We start from the raw sequence: 6,000 nt of genomic DNA, 5'->3' as shown, positions 1-6,000 counted from the left end.
AGCATATTATAGTACTATTACTGTGTGTGTTTGTGTTTGGTCGCAAGTGTGTGTGTGTGTGTGTGTGTGTGTGTGTGTGTGTGTGCGTAATAGGAAGGAAGGAAGCAAAGTACAGAGAGAGAGAGAACCAGCATAGCCTCTAGCCTTACAGGCCTGGGGGTGAGCTAGCAGCTTCTAATACAACAGAGATGATTTGACAGACAGGATGTTGAGCTGAGCAACATGTTTTGTGAGTGCTAAAAAAAATAATGTGCATCATTTCTCCACTCTGCGCGCACAGTCTTTCCGTTGCTACATTTGTGGACTTCAGCTCAAACCGCAGAGTCAGAAGAGGGGAAGCTGCTAACCACAGCCTCCGCCAGGTCTGGCTGATCGCAGCTCGCAATAAGTGGCTGATGATACACACTTGCATATTGTAAGCGCATGATCATATGGATCAGTCTCATCTGCTGACAGGGTCTATTAAAATGTGACTCTATTAAAAACAGCTTCAAGTTTACCGTGCTGCAATTTAAATATAGTACTCAAGTCAATAGAGGGGATTTGAATGGGGCTGTACAGGCTCTGGACCTGCTACCAAGTCATGTTTGCAGACTGTGAGTGAAGGAGCCTTGATTTTTTTATCACCTAGTCTGCAGTGGGGTTAGCCATTAAAGTTTATGGACCAAAGCCGAGAGTGTGGGGGAAGGCATCGGCAGTGTGCTTCCAGTGTACCACGGGCAGGCTGCATTTGCCACAAGTTAAGTTTCTTTTTCTCCTACCTGCAGCTTTCAGTCTGTGCGGTAAATAGACGTGAACACGGGAATCTGATTTCCCATTTATACATTTTCATCATCCTTGGTGCCCTGTGTATTATTTGGAGGCTTCTGTCAGAAAACATTGGTTCCCTGATAGTTGGCCAGGCTCTGAAAGGGCGCAGCCAAATCCTGATTCAATAAGCAAGAGCAGGAATAGAGGGAGGGGGAGAAAACTAATGAAGTGGTAGGAAGGGCTTTTTGTTTTGGGGCAAGCATTGACAAGCTGAAGAATGTATGAGAGCAGGTATGAACACTTATTGCAGTGTTATTCTCGCCTCTCTTTCTATGACAGAGAATCAAAGATACTTGGGAACCTTAAACTGTTTCGTAAAAAAGAGGAATATTAACTTTTTCAGTGCATTGCAACGTTACATGGCTAGATATCTCTTTACGTACAAAAACTGAAGGAGAAGGAATCCTAAACGAAGTTTTCGCCGCCTCTCAGCAGTCAGCTTTCGGTGAGTATTTTCCTTTCTCTTCTGCCTCTTTTGAGTCCTGTTGAAGTCCGAGTCTTCTTGGTTCTTAAAGTTTTAGCGCGGAAAAATGTGTCACTTTAAATGTTTCTGAGGAACAGGAGATAACGCATCATAGAACATGTATTAGAAGCAGACTAATTATATTCAATGACAGCCTCTGTCAGCGCTGACAGAGAGCTGCCTACATGGTAAATGGACGGCATTTATACAGAGTTGTACGTTCCAAGGCGCTTTACAATTTGCTTCTCATTCACCCATTCACACAAGCATCCAGACAACAATAGTGGCGAAGCTGCAATACAAGGCGAGGAGCAAATTGGAGTTCAGTGTCTTGCTCGAGGACACTCATTCGATTCACAGTGTTTAGATGATGTGGGATTTTGTTGACGTCTTTGTGCAAGAATTGGGACATTATCTGATTAAAAAGCAACATCCACAGTGCCAGAAAATGCCCTGTTCGGTTATACTGCAGATTTTTGCATTGGTAAAAAATAGCACAACTGAGAGACTGATAAATTAATTTAATGGAAAATCTCCAGCCCCCCCCCCCCCCCCCCCCTCCCCAAATATGGAGACTTGATATTCAGTGCAACACTATAGCGATACAGGCTGGGATAATGATTGAGTTTGTTTGTCATTGTAGCCCATATTTCAGCACAGCAAGCTGTATTCCTCAAACAGTTGACTAATTAAACTATCAAATGAATTAAGTATTGACATAACTGCACCATTCTAGCTCCAATTTTAACATCACTCCAATATTAAAATATTGATTCAGTTCTTCATCATAATGCACAGCAATGTATCCCTTGTTGTTATTCTTCACAGTTCACTTCAGAATTGACTTTAGATATGGATTTTTCTTAAACCCTCTGTGTGTTTTCATGGTAATTTACACTTGTCTGACTCCAAAGAGAGATAAGAACTATCCCTAAATTATGTGAACACAGAAGTTAAGTCATGGAAAGCTATGCCAATTAAGAGCCCACTTCCATGATTTTACCCTCAGTAAGCTTTCGAGACTTGAAAAAGATTAAAGTTTAGCTTTCTTTATATCAAACCAGACCCAGAAGGCATTTATCTCTCCCGTTTCAGTTTCATGTTTGCACAACGAGTCCCGCTTTTTGTTTTACAGTAGGTACGTTTGGTGCCTTTGATACATTTCAAAAGTTATTCATAAAGGAGACAGAAATAGTACAAACGATTAATAAGGCATGTAATGGCACCAAAAACACCAGAAGAACACATCAAAGTATTTTGTATCCAAGCTCAAATCTGTATTATTAGACTCACATAAGTCTGCCTCACATTACTTGGGAGCATGCTCGCACACACAGGACCAGCGTGAGTAACATAACAAGAAGCACACAGCATCAGAAGCCTGCTATACGTTCCCTACACAGGTCAGACTAGAACAATTAGAAATCCATTAGTAACTGACTACATCAAAACTCATATATATATATATATATATATATATATATATATATCAGTTACTGTAAGCTATTTTATGGAGTTACCTTTTAGTAAAACACTCTGAGGGAATTTGAGTTCCCTCTGGTGAACAGTTATTCAGTTTATATGTCTCGGTCTTTTATTCCGAAATGTAAGAAGATAATAAGTGGATCTGATATGTGCTGCCTTTGTCATGGTTGAAAGGAGTAATAAAGTTTGCCATCTTGATTCTGACTTTGGAGCCAACGTGTCACTTCCTTGCCAGGTAAATATTCACGTTCTTTGTGAAAGTACTCATGGAAAAAACAACAGATCAAAAGAATATATAAATCTGAAAATGAATCCCACAAAAAAACGTTCCCGGTGTATAAAGGCCTTTAAAGTAAAGCGCCAGCCTAGCAACATTAAGGCTACAAACAACCCATAATGCAACACTCCATCTATAATACCACCTCCATCTAGTATATTCAAGCCAATACGCAGAAATCTTTGAGAGAGACAATATCGGTGCTGTTTGGTTGTCTCTTTTACGTAATCTATTGGTAATGCATTGAGGAAACAGACGGGGAAGGGCAGAAGTGGGTGAGCTCAGGTCTTTCTGCAGACTTTTCTTTTCTTTTTTTTCTTCTTTTTTAACAGATCAAGAGCAGGGGAATGAGTTCAAGGTAGAGAACTGTGAAACAAATAAGTCAGGGAAGAATGGGAGGACAATGTCGAGGGTAGACGGCTGAGAATGAGAACATCAGCTCATCCTGGGAAAACGCAGCCGCCTGCTTTTGTCTGTGCCTGTCTGGGTTTGGGGGGGGGGGACTGGTTGTCTAAGATCCCTTGTTGCCGTCTGTGCAAAAACCTCAGCTGCCAGTAGCATTTGTTCTGTGATCTTTACATGGACTAACACATCCACCGCCTACAGATTCAAATAAGGCCCTTGAATAATGTGTGAGGCATGTGCAGTGGTGATAGTGTTCAACCAGTTGTGAGTGCTGGTTGAAAAATGCTAAAAGGTAGGAATTACGAAGTACTTAGGCTTTTCCTTTTTACAGCCAGGAGCCTCAAACATTTCCCCTGCGGTCGGTAGCTTGTGCTTCATGTTTTGAATATAACACCATTCCCTGCCGATCTCTGTGTGCTTTTCAGGAACTCACAGTTTGAATGCTCTAAAATATGTCTGACATGACATTTTGAACTTCAAAGTAGGGCATTACATAAATGCCAATTTTTTTGGTGTGCTTGATTCAGTATTTTACACAAGCTTTGATCCAGGACTGCCCGTGTTGTTATTCAACCTTCATTTTATCTGTTACGAGATTCAAATAAATTCTAATTGTACGCAGATTTTTAGAGTAGGAATGCACACAAAAAAAGCAACAGAACAGAATTCGTAATCACCGACAAAGATTGAGCAGTAACCAACGAAAATGGATTCGGCAACAGCAGGGATGCGCATCAATACTGTTACGTAGCCAGACTAATCATTTTGTTAGACTGTGAAGCCTTTTTGGTAATCTTTTTGGAGTTTCTGCGTTATCTGACTGTGGCTTCCACTTGGCACCCAGGTCATCAATCGTCATGGTAGTGAAGAACGTTTCAAATCCTGTGTTTCCATCCACGCTACCTGATTCCACACCCCACCTCCTTTATTGGGAAAGGTTGACGACTCATCACCGTGACCTCCAGTGCTCAGTGTATTTGTACATTACAGTTTGTGTGTCTCTTTCAAATGTTAGCTGCTGGGTGTGGGTGTGCGCGTGCATGTGTGCTTAAAGTGTTAAGTGTGTGCGTTTGTCATTGTGTTTGCTTGTGTACCTGCTCGGGGTGATAAGGGCCAGTGTTAGAGTGTGTCCTTTGTTCTGCCAGAATTACTCATCCCCCTGTGTCAGCATGGGTAAATGAAACCCTGCTTAATCCGAGGTTCAAGCCCAGATAGTTCAAACCTAAGCTTGGTGTCAGCTGTGTGGGTTTGTTCGTCATTGTCTCCATGTCTCAAAATGGATGGGTTGATATTTTCTTTTTCTCTCGCAGCTGCTTGTATCAAAATGTGCAGAGTGTTTCAACAAGCCTCTTGTGTGATCCTCGAGTATGTCAGTGCGTGTTTTGAAGTGTTTATCCGTGTTGTAGGCGCACTCCTATACCTTGCACCATGTGGTCGGAATCCATGTTAATTCAAGTAGCCATAACAAGTGTTTCTTTTCCTGTTGGCTATCTGAGTCACGGGCTGCAACCGAGGTGTGACACACAACTCTGTCTCTCTCTCTCTCTCTCTCTCTCTCTCTCTCTCTCTCTCTCTCTCTCTCTCTCTCTCTCTCTCTCTTCTTCTATATCTCCCTTCCTTTCCTGTGTTGCTATCTTGGTTCTCTACCCATTAATTGTCTGTCTTCCTTCCTTTCCGTCTGTCTCTTCTTCTTCTGTTTTGTTCCACCCTCCTCCTCCTTCTTCATCTTGACTGCTTGTATTTCTCAACTCCCTCCCCTCTTGTGGCTCCCTCCTCCTCCTCCTCCCCCTCTATCTCTCTCTCTCTCTTTCTTTCTCTCGCTGTCTCGCTTTCTGTCAAGCCAGCCACAGCAGCAACAGTGGTAACGCCAGTAGCTCACTGTATGCAGTCACAGCGGAGGCTGCAGTGTGTGGGTCTAACTGTGTGTGAGTGTTGTGTTTGCGTGTTTACAGTGTGTGTATCAGCCAGTGTGCCTGCTGGTCTTTCAAGAGTGAATATAACATATGGAGTTACTCTAACTGACGACTGGAGGAAGATATGTAGGGAGAACCGTCCTGAAGCTCATTAAGAGGAAGAACGAACAAATAACATCCCTTTTCCTCTTTCGCACTTTTTTTATTTCAGTCTCTCTCTCTCTCTCTCTTTCTGTCGGCCTCCTAATTTCGGGAGCTCTTCTCTCACTGTCTTACTCGATTGCTGCTGCTAGGATTGTGTGCAACATAACCGTAAGTGGAGTTCCTTGTCTGTGTGTGTGTGAGCCTGTTGTTATATTATGTATGTGGTGTGTGTGTGTGTGTGTGTGTGTGTGTGTGTGATCTCACTCCATGTAAATTTTTACTTACTGCGACCATAATTTGTGCCTAAGTGCATACATTTGCATGTAAGTATAAATGGCGTCTCATGACATCGCCAATGACTTAATTAGGCCAATTTGTAAAGCCCTAATTGTAGTGAAGGGGCTGTGTATTCATGTAGACATCACTGACCTCCATGGTATAAATCTGTTCATATTCATAAATGTTTGCCAGATGTGTATTATTCAGCGAGTGCCAAAACTGTC

General features: G+C 42.3%; 1 protein-coding gene across 4 annotated transcripts in view; it reads left to right on the top strand.

Annotated features, from left to right (window-relative positions):
• Window positions 1-467: 467 nt before the first annotated feature.
• Window positions 468-6,000, top strand: part of inpp4b (inositol polyphosphate-4-phosphatase type II B) — a 93,258-nt gene continuing 87,725 nt past the window's right edge. For 2 of the 4 annotated variants that reach the window (XM_076091382.1, XM_076091380.1), the window contains exon 1: window positions 5,464-5,665. The gene's annotated coding sequence lies outside the window, so the exon portion shown is untranslated. Of the gene's footprint in view, window positions 1,256-5,463; window positions 5,666-6,000 lie in introns of those variants that run through there. The other 2 variants (XM_076091378.1, XM_076091379.1) reach the window with 2 other exon arrangements.

The sequence above is a fragment of the Anarhichas minor genome, unplaced genomic scaffold (genome assembly GCF_050575085.1).
Source record: "Anarhichas minor isolate MPS153535 unplaced genomic scaffold, ASM5057508v1 ptg000014l, whole genome shotgun sequence".
NCBI lineage: Eukaryota > Metazoa > Chordata > Actinopteri > Perciformes > Anarhichadidae > Anarhichas > Anarhichas minor.
Note: the sequence above shows the minus strand (reverse complement) of the source record. Positions and strands in the feature narration are given on the sequence as shown.